The sequence below is a fragment of the Linepithema humile genome, chromosome 6, assembly GCF_040581485.1.
Source record: "Linepithema humile isolate Giens D197 chromosome 6, Lhum_UNIL_v1.0, whole genome shotgun sequence".
Lineage (NCBI taxonomy): Eukaryota > Metazoa > Arthropoda > Insecta > Hymenoptera > Formicidae > Linepithema > Linepithema humile.
In genome coordinates this window covers 17,354,742-17,373,288 of record NC_090133.1, presented here as the reverse complement: position 1 = coordinate 17,373,288, position 18,547 = coordinate 17,354,742, and the positions used below count along the sequence as shown (strand labels likewise).

The following is an 18,547-nucleotide window of genomic DNA, read 5'->3' as shown; positions in this document are numbered from 1 at the left end:
GTGTACACTGCGGCGCGGCAGGACGACCGCTCCCGCGAAGACGGGGAAGAAACGACGTTAACAAGTCTCGGTTAATAATGCAGCACCGACGAGCAGGCGCTAGACCTTATCCACAGAATATACAGATAGCCTTCCGGGCCGCCGTCGACGTCTCCGCCGTCGTCGTCGTCCTCGTCGTCGTCGTAGTCGCGCTCTGTCTTCAGGAAATTGAGAATCTCTCGGGTCAACGGAGCAGGAACGGAGGCGCGGGGTGGATTCGCATGAAAGGCTAATAAGTCCGTGCCACGAGTTATCGTGCCGCTCGTACTTGCTTTCAACCGCTCGACTTCGAGTTAATTAAATAATCGTCCGGTGTCTGCGTTTTTATTATCCTGCTACGGTTGACAGAGTTTCGCTCTGATATCGCGTGACGTCGATGAAAATCGACATCCGTTGCGTCAGGTAACTCGACCTGCCCTTTGAGCGCCGCGCGTTTGTGACGTCGCTTGTGAAGATTATTTTCGGAGCACAGAAGGGAGCCCTTGGAAATAATAAAAAACTAAGGGCACGATAATTTAAGGGAGTGTCATGGCAAAGACCGTTGTCGTAGAAACTTAAAATAGAATAGAATAAATCGAATGTAAAAGTAAAACTAAAATAACGACAGGAGATAAAGTGAGACGTAGCCTTTACATTATCAATATTGATTGCCAATCACGATTATTGATCTACTGATAGAAAATGATCGATATGCATAACATTGATGAATATTTATGTTAAAAAATTTTCAACATTACAATTGCCAATAAATATCGATTGCTTACAGATTCTTGTACCTCACATATCCAGCAATATTTTTTTTAGTGTTAAACGTATCTAGTCTGCGGTTTCTAAAAATTGAGTGAAATCTCTAAGCATTTTCGGCTATACATTTCGGGATAGCCTCTTGGTCCAGAAAAGTCCTGTCGTCCTTTTCGAGTGGACATAGTCCGGGCTTTAAGTGAAACGTATGTATATAGGCACGGCTGAGCTTAGGGACGATAAAACTACTGGGTTCGCGTAGCCATAAGTATTTATTTGCACAGCGCGGAGCCTAGAAGAGAAATAGCTTAGGCTACGAACCTCGACGCAAAGCTATCGATGAAACGTGTTTCTGATATTTATCCTTCTGTCACCACCACACATTTTAAGCTGGAGACGCGCCACCGTTTTTTTTTCTTCCACTATTAAAGAGCGCTGCCGTATCGTAATATACAAGTTTTGCTAAAGTTAAATAAGCAGTGTTTTTTAAACTTTTATTTTTCGCATTCTTCCTATTATACATATATTTATTGTACATTTTATTTAGGGCGTGTCTCATTGCACAATTACTGTAACAAAAAATTTAATTCTTTACAAATTTATAATTACATAAATGTTTAATTAGAGATCATGGGTATCTATGAACAATCACATCTTTTCAAGTTTATGTTAAAGAAAAATGATGCATGTTAATTAAAATTACTTCTGTCTCGTTTATTCTGTTTGCGATTAAGCACACAAAATATTCAATAGTGTCTGACAACCTCAATCTCGTTTATAATGTTGCGTAACGCAAGGCCTTCACAGGTTAATCGTTCTGTATCCTTACGTGATAGTCGTTGCTCGTTACGGGAAAAACTTTACGTTTATCTCGCGCGTAAAGACGAAGGAATGAACAGTAGGCGACCAGAGCTATTATTGGCAGGCGGCCGTGGTAAACCACATAAATCACTCCGCACACCGAGGTCCGCGTTGATTAGCCGTGATATACCTCGGATGTCAAGCTGCGAGTTCACCCGCTTGCGAAAGAATCGATCGAGACGGCGCGATCTACTGGGTGTCTTTGATATCATTTGGGAATCCGCAGGCCTTCTTATAAATGAACAGTTAATTAGCACAGTTGTTTCTTCTGTCATGATATATAAATTAATATAATTGCATTTGCAAAAAAAATAAGGATATAGTAATATAAATTAATAATTAATTTAAAGAGAGTGAAGAAAATAATGCACAGCTGTCTCTTTTGAAATATTTTTCTACGCCAAGCAGAAATATATTACTGCGTCTCAGTGTGTTATTATTTTTATTTGCACATTTGTTTTAAACTAAACACTTGGTGGCAAGAAATATTTTTCTCCTTTATACAAAACTATTCCAAAATAAAAAAAAAATAAAAAAAAATGGAATGTGCACGAATTGTTTTTACTGCATATATATTTATAATTGAGATCATTAATTATTGGGTTTAATGGCCAGTGACTGGTAATTTTATTATCTTTTCTTTACTATTTCTAATTCTTTTTTTTTTTAACTGCTTGTGTAATTAAAAGTTCCTTTCCTTTCGAAAATAATTTTCGATGTTTCTTTTCTGAGAAAAAACAAACCTACTATTATTTATTTCAAATTACGACATTTGTCATCTTTAAAATCCTCTCCAATTTATCATGAAAGAGACATTTAGGGACGAATAAACGTTTTTTTCACATACTATAATACACACGATGATACTCTTCGTTGAAGAAGATAGCTCTCGCAAACGGCGCAGTTAGAGAGACCGGATGCCGATAAAAAAAATATTCTCGGCCCCGCGGCAATCGAATAAAAATCTCGGGCGCACGCCGGCCGGCTCTCGCGAACGCAGCGTTGCACATCATTTCTCTTCCCGCGGGTATAAAATCGAAGCGATACTTTGCCTCAGCGCAGGTACGGGTTAAAAAAGCGATAAAGCCGGTTCGGAAGTTCGGACGCGCGATTCCGATCGAGTTTACGCTGAATCCCGGAATCCAACACTCGCCGCGTCTACACCGAATTCGTTCGTTTATTCATTCTAAATTCATCTGACACGCCCGAATACTCGGGACGATGCTATCCTGCGCGCGCGCTGACGCTGGTTGGCTGCGTCGGCAGAATTTTCGATGCAATCTCTCTCCGGTGGGGGTATCTGGACAATTTCCAAGCGGCCGTCAACATTAATGCCGAAAATTATGAAAAAATTTTGCCTCGTCATAATTATCACATTTCGCACGCCTCACATTTTATATTTATTGGCGAAGCGATATTTAAAATGATGAACAGTGTCATATTGAATTGTGTAGAGAAGGGAAAAAAGGAATTTATTCATAAGTCTACAATCTAAACTTTTGCCGACAATTGTACGAGAGCGAATTTAAATAGGAAAGTTTTCAAGTATCTTCTATCATCATTTATATTATGAAAGAGCGTTATTGTTTCTGGAAGAGTTAGAAAATAATGTTGGATACGAAATACGGATGATATTCATGTACGCACACGGATGCTGTAGATTAATGATCGGAATGTTCATGGCATCGTCGTGGCCATGACGAATGGATCAAGGCTCTCTCCGGTGTGACCAGCGAAAGGCGGCAGAGCTCGAAGAGAAACGGTCGGAAACACCATTTACGGTGAAAACGATGGAAGGACGCTCAAGGGGCGAATCCTTCCCCATATATGCCATAGCGTTTACTATCGATCGATGTGATGATCAATTTTTAAGACCACCTAAAACACTCGCTGCCCCGGCACTATTACCTGGAATTTTATTGTTTGCGCCATAGCGATAGCCTATCGAAATCCCTACCATTCTTTCTAATTATCGTAAATAACGCGGCTTATCGTATCTATGGATTGATTTTCATGGCGAGCGTGTCATTGTTTGTAATCTCGCAGAGCTGTGACAAAGTGAAATTACATTTCGGTTACTTGAGTATCTTTTATGTTATACTTATTAATTACCTCAAACAATATTTCAGAATCTAACAAATAATATAAATAATATGTTAAACTTCTACTTGGTATCAATTAATTGATTTTCTATTAAAGCAATTTACCGATTAATAAATATGTTATTTATATAGTAACTGTGCACAATAGAAAGTTCGCATTGTTCAATTGATAGGAAAATTACGGTAGGATGTCGATTTCCTTTGCATGTAAATAAAATTCTGCATATGAAATCAGAGGATTTGCCCTGTATGGTGTATCGATAACGATAAACATTCGGAGGCGTTCCCGGCTGTTGTGGCTTCGCCGCTGGCTTCGAATTCTTTTATAAGAAAAGGAATTCGTGCAATCGAGGCCTGAGTATATGTCTCGGTTTACATAAGGCGTTCATGCATTTATTCGCGTCCTCGCGTAGAACCTTTAATAATACATGGCAGATATAAGGATGCCAAATACACATGTGGAGTTTCGCATGCGGAGCTGCGCTGTTCATTTTTCGTATGCATCCGCGCGAACATATCGCGAAAAGATATTGGGATGCGCATAAGTCCGTGAACATTATGTAACGTCATTTACATGGCGAACTACTGAAGATCTGAAACATTAGAGATGTAGAAAATGCGGGATGAAAAAGTTACAATGCTCTTTGAGTTCAAATTTTATTACGAACGTGTCATTTCCTCGTGATCTTAGTTTGTCGTTTGGCAACTTCAATTTTCCAGTTCGTTAATTTCTGTTTGTCTGAGAAATTAGTTTTTTTTTTCTTCGTTTTGGAGGATAAATATCAATGAACGGAATATAAATGCAAAAAATCTATTATGTATTTATTTTGCGCTCCAAAGAACAGCACGGACGAGAACGATCCCTGCTGGCTGTTGAAAAATCTTGAAATAACATTCGTGAGAAAATTTTATGTAGGATTATGCCACCGAGAAGCTCGATTTACGACAACTTCGATAACCTGCGTAGGTCAATATGATTCCATTGAGGCATTGAATCAAAGGAAATTATGTCACCAAGATCTTATTAACCGTTTGCACTACTTCACAATTACTCTCGCGCATATCCCATTCTATGCAGAATTTTGCAGTAATCGGATTTCACATTTAATTGCTAATTAGGATTATACAGCATGACCAGCAATCTTAACCTTGCGATAGTACGAAACATAATTTATCTATACTACTTTACTATCCCGTAATAATTAATTAAAAAAGTTCTGTAACATCTTTAATCTTCCTCTAAAATAGAACACGGAAAATCTATTTACCATACTTCGGATCAAAGATAGCGGTGACTGCGAAATGGCATTTCCGGAGGAACAGAAAGCCGGAAATATACTGATGAGATTTTCGTTACGGTAACTTGTTACGATAACTTGTTAAACAAGTCATCCAGCGGGAAAATTTAACGGCACCAACATTTCACGAAGATAAAGTGATGATGAAACGCCGGAGCTTTTTTCGACGTGCGCACAGCTCGCATAACGTGCGAGGCAAGGGGTCGTTACTGCGATAGGTGCGCTGATAGTTCGCATGGTCGGGAAGATTCTGATAAATTTAATATACCGCTCGTCGTGGAGAACGCGCCGACAATAAAAGACTCTTTAAAGCGGCCCCGTAATTCATTACGATCCCGGAGGATTGCACATTGTCCTGGTGAAACGATGTCCCGTCTCTACTTATTACGTCACTTTATCGTCGTTAATCCTCTAATGGTCGCAGCTTTTCTGCGACCGGCCGGCGAGTGGCGGCGGTCGCGCAAAGTGTTTCTTCTTGCGCTCGTCGCATTTATTTCCGGTCGCCTGCTGGCGACTATTTTAAACGATAGAACCGTCGGTTCTTGCGCGGAGAGCCAAGTCCTCGTGGTGTGACACTGGAGTGCTAAGGGTCGAAAGGTCGAGCGTGACGTTGGACGAAGCGGTTTGTTCGGTTTATTTGTGTCTGTCTTGTTGGGTATTATTTATGGCAGTAATTCTCGTTGCTCAATTCATGTATTGAAAGCGCAAATATAGATTACTGAAAGCGTAAATAAATCTATTTTAACTCGTGGTTCCAAACTCAAGAGAAAGAAAAGAGTTCAAGAAAAGGCTGATATTTTAGTAGAATTTCTATTCAGAAACACATGAAGTTTCTTCTCGCTCAAACTATTTTATAAATACCACTGAAAAAAGAATAGAATTGATACATAGAATCTTGTTTCTATCAATTTACCAGGACAGACATTCTCTCTCACCACTGTCACGTCTGGTATGTTACCAGCAATTACACGCTCGAAACAAATCGATACTTACATTATCGAGATGCCAAGTGACCATTGATACTATCGACGTTACAGCAACGAAAATGTTGTCTTTATTAAAATTGTTAACAATAGATTATTGTTAAATAGCAGCAAATTATCGTAGGAACATATTAAAAAGTATAATCTATATCTGTAACTTATAGTAACATTCGACGACATCAGAATATTATGAAAAAGAATCGCGATATTTTGGAGAACAATAGCTATTTCAAATGGATGGACAGATGGATTCGATTCATTGCTCTTCGAATTCACTAATTACGTGGACAGTTTTTAACATTTTAAGTGACCACAAACAAATTATGAATTTCTTTGTAAAAATGTTCTTTTTTTACACACTTCTGATTTTTAAAACTAAAATATTAAGTTATCTTTACTAATGCTGAAAAGATTAACACGTGTTGGTGCATCGTTTCTAAATACATATTATGCACCGCACTGAATTGGCGTACGCAATTCACGTCATTATAGCGACTGGTTTGTGATCGGAGTGTAATGTACGTACGTGTTCGCTGTTTCCAGCCGCGGTGGCCGGAAGATAAATGTTTTTGCCGTAGCTGCCGAGATAGCGCGCCATGATTTATCTGTCCCTTAAATTAATCCGCCTGGGGGTTTGACGCGACACTGCGCGCCGCGAGAACTTTGCCATCCGATTTCCAGTGACCGCTTACCTCTCGCCTCTGGATTGCGGTGGCGGTTCTAAGCGATATACAGAGTGTTCTATACAAAACAATGCTCTTTGTCAAACTCGTGACTAAAACCCGAAATAGAAGAAATAACGATTACTTTGTGATTTTTATAATTTAGTTACTTATTATTGAAAGAGGGAATATTTTAACCAAGCTAATTAAATTTTAAATATTTAAAATATTTTTATCATAGAAAATACGTCACATATTTTTCAACTTTTTTAGCTCTTATTTTGCAAAAATTTTAAGTTTTAAATTTTAAATAGACAATTTCGTATTATATAAATTTCATAAAAGATATAAATAAAAAATGGGGTAAAAAAAGCATGACGTCAATCTGATTATCGTTAAAATCGGCAGCAAATTTCTCAAATAGAAATACAAAATTTATAGGACAACTTTTATAATTTCGTTTGGTACGATTCGAAACTCAATACTCCCGCCATCTGCATCGTGTATTCGCTTGCGATTAAGCGGCTTTCGCATTGTTTAAAACAGATTCAGAGAGTGGTATTACGTGATAAATTGGCGAGAAATTCTGATAGCTAGACGTATTCATGCATTAACAAAGAGATTGAGCGAAATATATAAAATGGATTTTAAAAAATTTTTAAATATTCTTTGACATATAAAGCGAGAAATATATAACGTCTATTTCTTCAACATTTTTATTATGATATTTTATTTTAGGAAGTTTTTACTCTTATATTACTTTTCACTCTTATTTTTATACATCTTTTATATTTTTATACAATTCTAATAAAAATAATAAGTTAATAATAATTATTATATAATTAATTATATAGAAAATAATTTATATCTCGATATATACATGACGTATGTTATTTTATAAATGTTACAACGTGTATAGATAATTGTATTACAAATGGTAATTGTAGACTTTTACTGTCTAAATTGCGACAAATTTTATAAGTTCCACAAAGGAGTCCAGTTGCAAAAAAAAATGCGCACAAGTGAGAAATTGCAGTTTGACTGACCCCACATGCTCACGTCGGCTCAATAAACGAGCGTGGCAACGAGCGTGAAGAAATTTTATTCGACACCGCTACGCACGAATGGTTAATCCGCGATGGCTTTGCGTCTCACCCTGCCATGACACGCCACACAGTACCGTGGGAAACTTCGCGATCCGATTGTTAACCGCTAACAGTGACTAACTGCTGGACTCATGTTTCGCGATTGCAGCGGTGTTCCGCACGACACGAACCGCGTGGTCGTTGAGTCGCTAAATTCGACGTCGAAACTTTATTCGTGACAATGTGGCGCTACAAACACGTACACAGGCAAAACGCGATTCCGCAAAATTATCTGTGTGTCCAACAAGTTTTTCCATTAATTAATTGCATTGTTATTTACTGAAATCTATATTTATAACTATTTACGTTTGAAATCGTAATTTAATATAGGTACGTGTACAATACGTCACACTTTTATATGTAATGAAAGATAAATACTTTGCTCTATCTATTTAATCTAATTTATCTTTATCTATCTAATTTTAAATGCCAGATAAAAAGCTAGAGAAATTGTGTTGGCAATTACAACAGTTAAATTCGTTAAAGTAGTAAAAAACACTTTATGTGCATTTGCACGTCACCTATTTTAATTTAATTTAAATTTTGCAATTCTTTTACGCAATGTATTTATGACTTATAAATTTGATTAAACAACTTTGTGTACAACACATTTAAACATTACGCTTTTTTGTGCCAAATGTGACTTGATACATACGAACAGCGCAGAGATGTGTGGACGTTGTGTCAATTTACTGAGCGTTTAAATAGTACGAAAATAATATAGATGATAAATGCAGTAATAGATATTCATCTGATCATATAAGTATATGCATTACTTCACTAATATTCGGATATTTTTTAAATGTGTACTAAATTTACGCACAATCCACGCGTTTATTTTGTTGCTAGTGTGCGCCTAATATTGTGCAGATTTAATCATTGCTTTGTTAATTCACTATGTAAAAAAATGAGTTAACTTTTTGCAACACTAACTCATCATCAGAGTGACAAAATTACGAATTAATCTTGATATTGTAGGCGCGTGTCGCGCTTTATGATTCCTATCTGCTTTATCATGGCAATTAAGGCGTCGCAACACGCAACACGTCGCACTATGCAGAATACCGTGAACGCGTCCGACCGCGATAACGTCGTGAATTGCATTTTCCGCATCCGGTCCAATTAATTCGCGCGTGAATCTAACTCGCGTGATCCTCGTCGCATTTTCATGTCACTGACGAGAAAATCCTCATTCCGATAGAGAAAATCCCCCGTTCGTCATGCCATAACGCGCATTTCTCGCGATTTTTCGCAAGACTTAAATTAAATCTCCGATTTTACGTTACTTTTCGACGTTAATGCGCCCGAGACGAATCCGGTCGCTCTATTGCGAAAATAACACGCGACGAGTCTCGTTTTGTAAAATTTATCCAATTAGATCGTGTCCGTGTCACGGCCGATGTCGAAACAAGAGTATTCAATTTCACGTCAGAGTGAGGCATTTAATTTCACGAGCGAAAATGGATTTTGCAATAATCGAGCTGTACTACGTTACTAGTTCTCCATCACCACTGGATGAAGCTTTAATAGTAGATTCTCTGACGAATTTGTAATCAGCTATTTCTTAACAAAAATTTAATAAAAGGATTATTAATCTGGTTCATTGCCTCAGTTTTTAATATCACGCATTCTGCGAATAAAAACTGAATTAAAATATTTATGAAGATAAATGTTACTTGGGATTAATCGAAAAATAAACTAACAAAGGCTTTAATACGATGTTAATATTTATGTTGTGCATTAAATGTGAAGTGTATATAATTGCAACAAAAATGTTTTATATTTTAATATATCTGTAGAGAAAACTTTGGTGATCACGAGTGTGACTTTGCTTGACGTCAACGCTCCCTTTTTTAGAAGTTTGCTTTACACCTCGTTATTATTGCGCTGCATTTAAATGCGCGCATATTTCCGTACATTCGCCGATGTTGAATTCACACATTTAAACGTAAGCTAAAACTCACACATAATCCTCAGCTTAATTCAACACTTTGACGTTCCAACCAAACTCGCGGTACAAACATGATTTTCAATTTTAGATTGATATTACGTCTGCACAATACTCACGAGACAGCGGCAGAGTGCAATACCATTTTCCGCGTAAAAATGTTTAATACCGCGAGGAGAAGCGCTTCGCGTTTCTCCTGCCGCGTATAATTTCAACGAAGATATCCTCAGAGGGACGAGCGACGTCTGATTTAATTCTCAGTGCGAATACCGGCAGCTGTCATTTTTACAAGTAATTACGAACGTGAAGTTTAATCCCACCGCACGACGAAAGATAAGATTTTTTCGCACTATACCGTAGCAAAGAGATTAAACCAGGATAATAAGAATATGATCTTTTAATTATCCGACTACGGTTAGCTTGGAGAAATTTCAGAATCACGTACAGCGCAATTTCTACACGTGTGTGTGTGTGTGTGTGCGAGTGTGTGTATATGTATGTATGTGTGTGTGTGTGTGTGTGTGGATGTATGTATGTTGCAGCTTAAATTTCCTATATTTCCAGTATCCGAGGATGAGCGCCATAAAACTCCCAGGCCGAAACACGACAGAGGCAACAAAAAACACTGTGTGCTTTCGCATGATTTTTTTTTCACAGAACGGAAAAACAATTTCTGTATTGATGAAAAAAAGCTGCGTGCAGCGGCCTGTCATGGAGGGACGTTTTGTATGCTTTCTGTGGGAGATGTGAGAGGGGAAAAAAAGCAAGGATCTGCTCGAGCGATAAAATTGACTTTTTGGATGAAATAATTTCTCGAGCTATTAGTCGGGATTTTGTAACCCTGCTTTGTTAATTTCTAACCGATTTCACCGCTTTGCGATGTTAATGCTTACGTGATGATAAAGTGAGTTTATACATAGAATAACAACTTATTTTATATTATTAATGTAAAATACGGCGTGTGATTACAGCGGCATTTAAAAAATTGCGAACTTGTCGCCGACAGATGTTTACAGTTTTAAAGTTTTAATATTTTTATCATAATATTACAAAACATTACATTATTTTTATATCAAAATTTAATTCACAATTAAATTACGTATAAAATGTAATAAAATAATATTTGTTAAACTATTTTACGATTAATTAATTGATTAATTTTTATTATGTAACATACAATTATTTAAATTATCTTGTTTAACAATTGAGCATAACGATATAATGAAAATATGTTTGTAAGTAAAAGTTATTTTTTTCATACTTTTTTTTATATTTAAAAAATTCATAATACTTATTTGATTTATGGAAAGATAGTTAATCGATGCTTCGAGAAATTTCACGTAGAGTGTGTGCGCTGAAGAGCGGTACAGAAACTTCATAACTGGTCTTGAAAGTTATAAAGCCGTTTAATCATTCCTGCGAAAGACATAACCGCGCATGTCGGCATGTTGGCATATTCGCTATGAAGCTTTCGTAACGTTTCGGCTAGATCTCGAGTTGCTTACTGGAGTGAAGTTTTCCTGTCATTAGAAAGTCCCTTGCAAGTGCAACTAGTTACATATTGTTTGAGACACGCGTGCAAAAGCAGGTAGTACATTTAAGCGTTCGTCGATGGTTTTGGCAGACAGCAAGTTCGACTTTCCTCGGTATTCTAAATGGCGAATCTTACAATTGCAAAGTTTGCCATAAGCTTGTTGCGGCATGTAGCAAATATTCATTATCAGAAATTTTATTATCAGCGAATTTAAAAATACTTTTTTAATTAATTAGTTTTTTAAATTAGTTTTTTAATTAATTTTTAATTTTGACAAATTTATTGTTGAAGTTATACTAAGACTATTTCGTTGAACGATTATAAAATTACTGTTTGTACAAATAAATGTCTCATTTTGTGTAAATTATGTCTGAATTTGAACCTAATCGCGCGCGCAGAGACGTAACGCTTTCGCTGAACACATTTGAGCTCCCATCTAACAGCAGGTACAGACATTTACGATTATGTTCGCGCATCCACGTAGAACTGGTAGACCGTTAAGTACACATGCGACTTGTGTAGAGGTCGACATTTACTCTGATACATCCATGTGAATGCCAGTAAACTTCTTCGCAGAAAGTAGTGCAAATACCGAGAAAACTTCTAAGATCTAAAGTCTAAAAGAATGTGTAAAATTCTTCTATATATTTATATATATCATTTATTTCATATTATTCTAAATTTATCACATCGAGATTAAGCGATCTACAATTTGCCGTAAAGTCTTAAATTATAAGACGCATGCTTTTATGCGTTTTATCTTGTGTATAAAAATATTTTTGTACATAAATTTTTGTAACATGTCAAATGACATTCTGCGAAATAGTAAAATTTCATGAAAGTTGCTGCGTTTCATGTAGTTCTACGCAAGCTATTATGGATGCAGATGCAAATGGGTTAATTGAGCTTTCTTTGCTCTCTTGAAAACTCAAAGGGATGCAAGTGCACTTCTCCCTTGCGTCGCGCCCTCCGTCACGGCGCCTCCATTATGGCAGAAATTCACGGATGTCGCAACGCACCGCATCCTCCACGCCTATGCGGCCTCGACCGCTCGTATAAGCGCGCTATGCGTCTGTGTTGGTCCGCGCACCGGCGAGGCATAGCAGAGAAGACACACATATATATGCACAAAGAGAAAATGAGATTGAAATCAGCTTATTATTCTAGGGCAAGTCCAGTCAGAATCAGAACAAATATATAAAAGGAACTAAAATATATAAAAATAAAAATATAAATATAATTCAACTGTACGAAATGAGTTAGCGATGCAATTATGTGTGAAAAGCTGACGAAAATTACGGCGATAATATGCATAAAAAGCGTGGAAATAAAAGAATATATTCGGATATAAACGTATGATTAAAATTAGAATTGAAAATTAGTTTAGTGAGAAAATAAATTTTCCACTATAATATAAAATAAATGAGTTTAAATGTACTATAAATAATTTATTTTATTTTTCTGGTCTGCTCTTTATAAGCTACATTTGCTGATTTGTTTGACTATTAATATTTTTTATTATTTTACAGCAAGGAAAAAAGCTACAATAAAAAATCAATTTTTCAATTTCAACAATACTTTTCCGAACGTTGTGGCGCATAAAAAGATAATGAGCAAAACGATATTAATATTATGAGGGATATGCAAATTATATGAATATTCTAATAAAAATCAATTATTTAATAAAAAAGGGTGAAATAATTTTTTAATGTCAATAATATACTATTGTTCAATTTCCGGATCAAAAAGAAACAGAAATATACACATGCGGTATACGAATCTTTGCTATAAGTAGAAACAGAAAAGTTCAGAAAGAAGACAAGCGAAAAGGCGAAAGAGAACGAAGCGCTAGGCCGGTCAGGAATTCGCGCGCCAAAGCATCACGAGAAGATGTTCAGAGATTATGCCTTCGAGCGCCGGTGTATTCGGGTCACTGGTACATTCCCTTCGGTCCCTTCTCCCGCCCCCGAGGGTTGCTCTGTTTCATCCTTCTCCATCACCCTGACCGATTACCTCTCGTGCCGTCGCTTTCTTCATCATCGTTTTCGTTCTTTCTTTTTTCTCCTCAGTTTCCATCGAAACGTTATGTCAGTCGCATGGAAAGCGAAGAAAATCACCATACACGCATACTCGAGGATGTCAAGTACGTTTCCATAATCAGAGCCGCTTTCAGCCGCGCGTTCGCAAGTGCGAACGACGGCTACGAGGGAGCATAAAACGCTGGCATTTATCGGTTTATTTCAAATCTCGCCATTCATGCGTCATACGACATTTTTTCTTCGAGCTTAGTTATAGATCCCGGCAAAAAATAGCGGAATATCATTTATTCTATCTAAATCTGTCAAGATTTTTTTACCAGTGCAATCTTGCTTTATGTATGCCCGGCTAAAAATTCAACAAAGTCATAGATCTTCATTTTGGATGATATCGATTGAACGTCGGAGAGGTTTTTCGCTTCGTATCACTATCGCTATTATGAAATTAAATTCTCCTAGGCAGATGAATCTTATTTCACAATTTTCTCGCTTACGAATTATTCGTTTTAGAATTTCCGTCACTAATACCAAACGTTAGCTTCTTCTAGAAATAAATTACTGACATAATTTCTTCCGCTTATCTGATTGTATTCGCCTCGCGCTCATTATCGCGATGTTATTCGACGTTTGGAGAGGATGGTATCGACTTTTACGTCTTCTTAACGTCTCCGAAATGAGCAACATCAGGGAATGGGGGAATTCTTTTTTTCGATGCTACTATCCCCAACGTCGATCGGACTATTTTAGCGGCTTGCCGCGGCTTTGTTCTGCCTGTCGACTCTCTCGCGAAGTGGCGACCTCGATATCTTAAATAAAGGTTCATTATCGAGAAAACGACTGGCTCGTCGTCGTTGCCGTCGTCATCGCGGTTGACGGGTCGTTTGATATCAGTCGATGGATCGACTTGAACGTTACCGTGTTCGAGAATGGCGTGCTTCACGAGATTGGAATCTTATGTCTAAATGGCAACTTCCGGCCACAGCGTAGACCGCAGACGAGATCAATAATCTAAGATGCTGGAGCAACACATTATTTGCTACGGTCTGCGATAACAAAATAACTATATCTTCGTTAAGTTAGCATTCTATTTTTATAATGTCGATATATTGAGTAAACCTTGTTTATATTTTTTATGGCAATCAAAATACAAGAATTAATAGGAACATTTATTTATCGAAGATTATACGAAAATTTCATGAAATAGCATGAATTTCGAAACCTCTAAAAGAAACGTCATGCTTGAATTTACACGAGAATAACAGTGGCTGCAGGCCGTTTAAAGCACTTTTATTTTTCCCTCTTTCCCTTCTTATTCTGATAATGGCTTAACGTTCGCGAGACAGTGGCGGTAGATCGAAATACTCACTCTATTTATACAGGCGTGTGTTTGCGCTCGACAATTCCACCGGCAACATTTACCCTGCGAAAGGTGCATCGTGACCGCGCGTCGTTAATGTTTCGCCGGTGTTTCTACGAGCCCGGTTGGAAACATCCTCAACGTATCGCAATATCCTTTGCCAATGTCCTTTCGGAAATGGCAACGACAACGCGCTGCACATCGTCGTCGTATTCATTTGATATCTGCTGTCCTCAAGGGATATCAGTCGCGCCGTACACATCTGTCTCATGCATGCCACAACTTTACGTCGTTCTGCAGAACTTCCGACAGCAACTGAAGGAGTTATTCTCAACACAAGACATATCCTTTGAATCATATGTTTCAGAAATCGGGGAAAAAGTGTACTTCCATTTGTTTTTATATGACTGACTGTTCCATTTAAGCTTTTATTATCGCAGATTGTAAATAATTTTAAATAAACATATATGTAATTTGTCAGAAATTATATTTATGTAGATAGAAAAATAATTATTTTTATCGTTTCAATTTATGGTGATTAGCTTTACAGACATTATTAATTAAAAAGCTTTATGAATGAAATAAGCAAGGATTGAATTGCATTAAACGAAACATGTTTTGATACATTTTTTCTTATTAGTATAATCAAAAATTTTGATTGGGTATCAAGACTTTATAAACATTAATGTGTAAATAAGAAAATTTTATTTAGCTTTAATGGAATAAAATGCTTAAATAAATATATTTTAATATCAGAAAATGTTAAAACCAGTGCTGGCAGAACAGCATTGTTCAACAATAAAGAAACAAAAACCTCGGTGTAGAAACATTCGGAATGGTTATAAAATATTAGTCAGTGTACGCTTTAACCGTGGAAATTTTAGAACGTGAAACAAGCATTACATATTGTGGAAGAAAGCTAATGAAACTGAGGTTTAATATTATCTTGAATATACATATATTTTACCGAAAATGGAGAGAAAAAATTCCGTGGACGACTGAATGAATGAAGGAAGCAATTATAGAACTACTATTATCCCAATTAGAATTATTATTAAATATATGCTTACTGGAAATGAGTTAGTCTTTCCAGTGCAATTATTGCTGTTAGATAATTGTCGCAAACGAGCTTTTAATTTGACCGATGTTATTTATTTATTTACAAGCAGAGTCGCAAAGTACGAGACACATTTTCAAGTCTCCTTTTAAAGCTGTAATATTTTTCATAGCCCATGAAAGTTGCGTTACGCGGAGATATACGTTTTCGTGATCGTTGCGTAATATCGTAAGCGCGAAGAGTTGAAACAAAGTTCGCAAATAATGACTAAAAAAAGAAAGAAACTAAAGGGGAAAAAAAGGAAGAACTGTCGCCGGTAAAAGCGCACGAACTTTATGGAACTTCTTTACGCAGCAGTTACATCGAAGTTCGCGCGACATCGCGCCCGCTTTAAATGCAGAGATCCGCTGAAGCACTTTTAATATCAGATATCGAGGCCTTACAACGTGCATATTACAACAGAAGGCGGCTAGCTTTATGCGCGTATAGAGTGGCCCCGTGTTGAAACTTTCATGAAATTCGATCAGCGCGCGCAAAGTATGTAAATGGACACGGACACTTCGATCTTGTAAATATGCGGGCGCTATGCGAACATACAAAATAGATCAGTTTTGTATTGTGCCTTAACACGTAATAACTGAGAAAATTATATTGTTGCGAGGGCGTACTTGTACGGAGTACATTCTACACTCCACTTGTATCGATCTTTTACAAATTATGTTCATACAATGTGTTTTCTTACATAAATTTCGTGAAGCAACAATCAGTTTGTTAGTATTACTAAATAATCGTTATTAAAATCTATAGTGGATAATATCTTGATTAATTTTAATCACAGTTCGATTTTAGATATTATTTCTCCGAAATAACGCAAAAAGAGTCTTAGAATCGGAAAACCTGTGCTACTTACGCGATATGAACACGTGCAATGCTAGGATTCATTTATTATTGGTCTTAATCGATTATTATTTTTATCAGCAAAACTGATATTACGATTCATAATTATAAATTCGACTTTAATAATAGTATTTAATGATATTCTCGATTTAGTATTAATCTCACGACATGCGTGACATTTATAAGCATCTCGCTATTATCTTAAAATGGATGGAGTTGAGCAGATTAGTGTTAATATTTAATTCTGAAATATTAGCAATCTTCCACATTAATCTTTCCAGGATTAAATATTACAGAAACTGGTGTGCTGGGAATTAATACCCTGAGAATTTTTCAAAATACATGTGTATGTTACGAACATAAATTAAAATTAAATATTAAATATTTTATACGGTATATTTGAACTAGTTTACATAGTAAAAAAACGTATTTGCGGTTGATGATTATTTATTATTGATGATAAATTACTCTTTTATTGTTAATGAATATTAAATAGATTAAACGATTTATTTTTGCAGCAAAATTGGAGAAGGAAAAGAGGAATGGTGGTGCCAACGAATTGCAATGCGGCGGAATGCATCGATCGGTGAGTTTTATTTTAATATCATATTGTAATTATCTCTCGGACAGTGAATCACCTGACCGCCCCAATTGTACAGCGGAAAAATATTGACAAAATATTGCAAAAGATGCAGAACTAAAAACATTTAATTTTCTTAGAACGTAAAGCATTAATTAAAAGAACGTATTCGTCTGCTAGTTTAACGATTATGATATTGTTTCGAAAAATTTTTCACTGTCTCTGGGTTTGTTCATGCAAATTTCTACAGACATTAATGTACCTAGTAAACATTGGTACGTGACATTATAATGGGTTACTAAAAATATAATAGACATGCATGCACATAATCAAGAATGCAGGCTGTTGTCTCATTTAATTTTGTGTGTTTAATACGTGTAATTCTTGTTACGGCACCTGTTCGATATTATATTAAAATATAATTAATTCTGTTTACGATGCTTTATCATTATTTATTTCTGAAAGGGAGCAGAAATATCGATATGATGTGGATAAATTTAATCTTAATGAATGGCTGCAAATAGATACAAAATATTTATTATTAATTATGTCATTAATTACCTATATTCTATAATACAGCTTGATATTACACTTAGTAATATAGCCATTGTTTTTGATAATATCGAGGTTGGGTATCCAAGAATTCAAGATTAATTAAATCGGATCGAATTTAATTAAATCGGATTAATTGGCGTAAACAAGCAGATTGAAGTCTTAATGTATAAAACATTGAAAATAATTTAAATTAATTTAAATATAACAATTAAAATGGAAAAATTTTTTATATAAAAATAAAAAATTAATTTGCGGCTATCACAGTATATGATAGATTATATATAAATATATATATATATATAATATTTAAATTATCTTCTGGTTATATATATATATATATATATATATATATTCCAAAATATCTCAAAATTGTAAAAATTGTTTTTATGTACAAAAATATGCATAGGGTTTCCAACTCAATTAATACGCATCAAAATGACAGTAAGTGCATGAGATTATATTCACTCAACCATCATACATTCTCTTTAGAATATGTACTACAGCCTGGCTGTAAGCTGGTTATCAGTGATTAGTTCCATACGCGTAGTGGAAGCGTGCGGCTTTAGTCCGCCCAGCCGCTCAAAGCATTAGAGATGCAGTAGATACTCACCGCCTTGATCAGGCGACCGTCGCGAACCAATCTGGCATGTTCCGGTTAAAATGATGTTTGATGATAATTATCAGGAATTGATAGCAGTTTTCGGTAATCAAAAACGTAGACTGTTGTCTTATTTAATTTCGCGCGCGCTTAA

General features: G+C 36.1%; 1 long non-coding RNA gene across 1 annotated transcript in view; it reads left to right on the top strand.

The window, feature by feature from the left end:
• LOC105674746 (uncharacterized) overlaps positions 1–18,547 on the top strand; it is a 282,873-nt gene that overhangs the window by 180,755 nt on the left and 83,571 nt on the right. The window contains exon 13 of the long non-coding RNA XR_010890693.1: positions 17,179–17,246. This is a non-coding gene — a long non-coding RNA (uncharacterized lncRNA). The remainder of the gene's footprint in view (positions 1–17,178; positions 17,247–18,547) is intronic.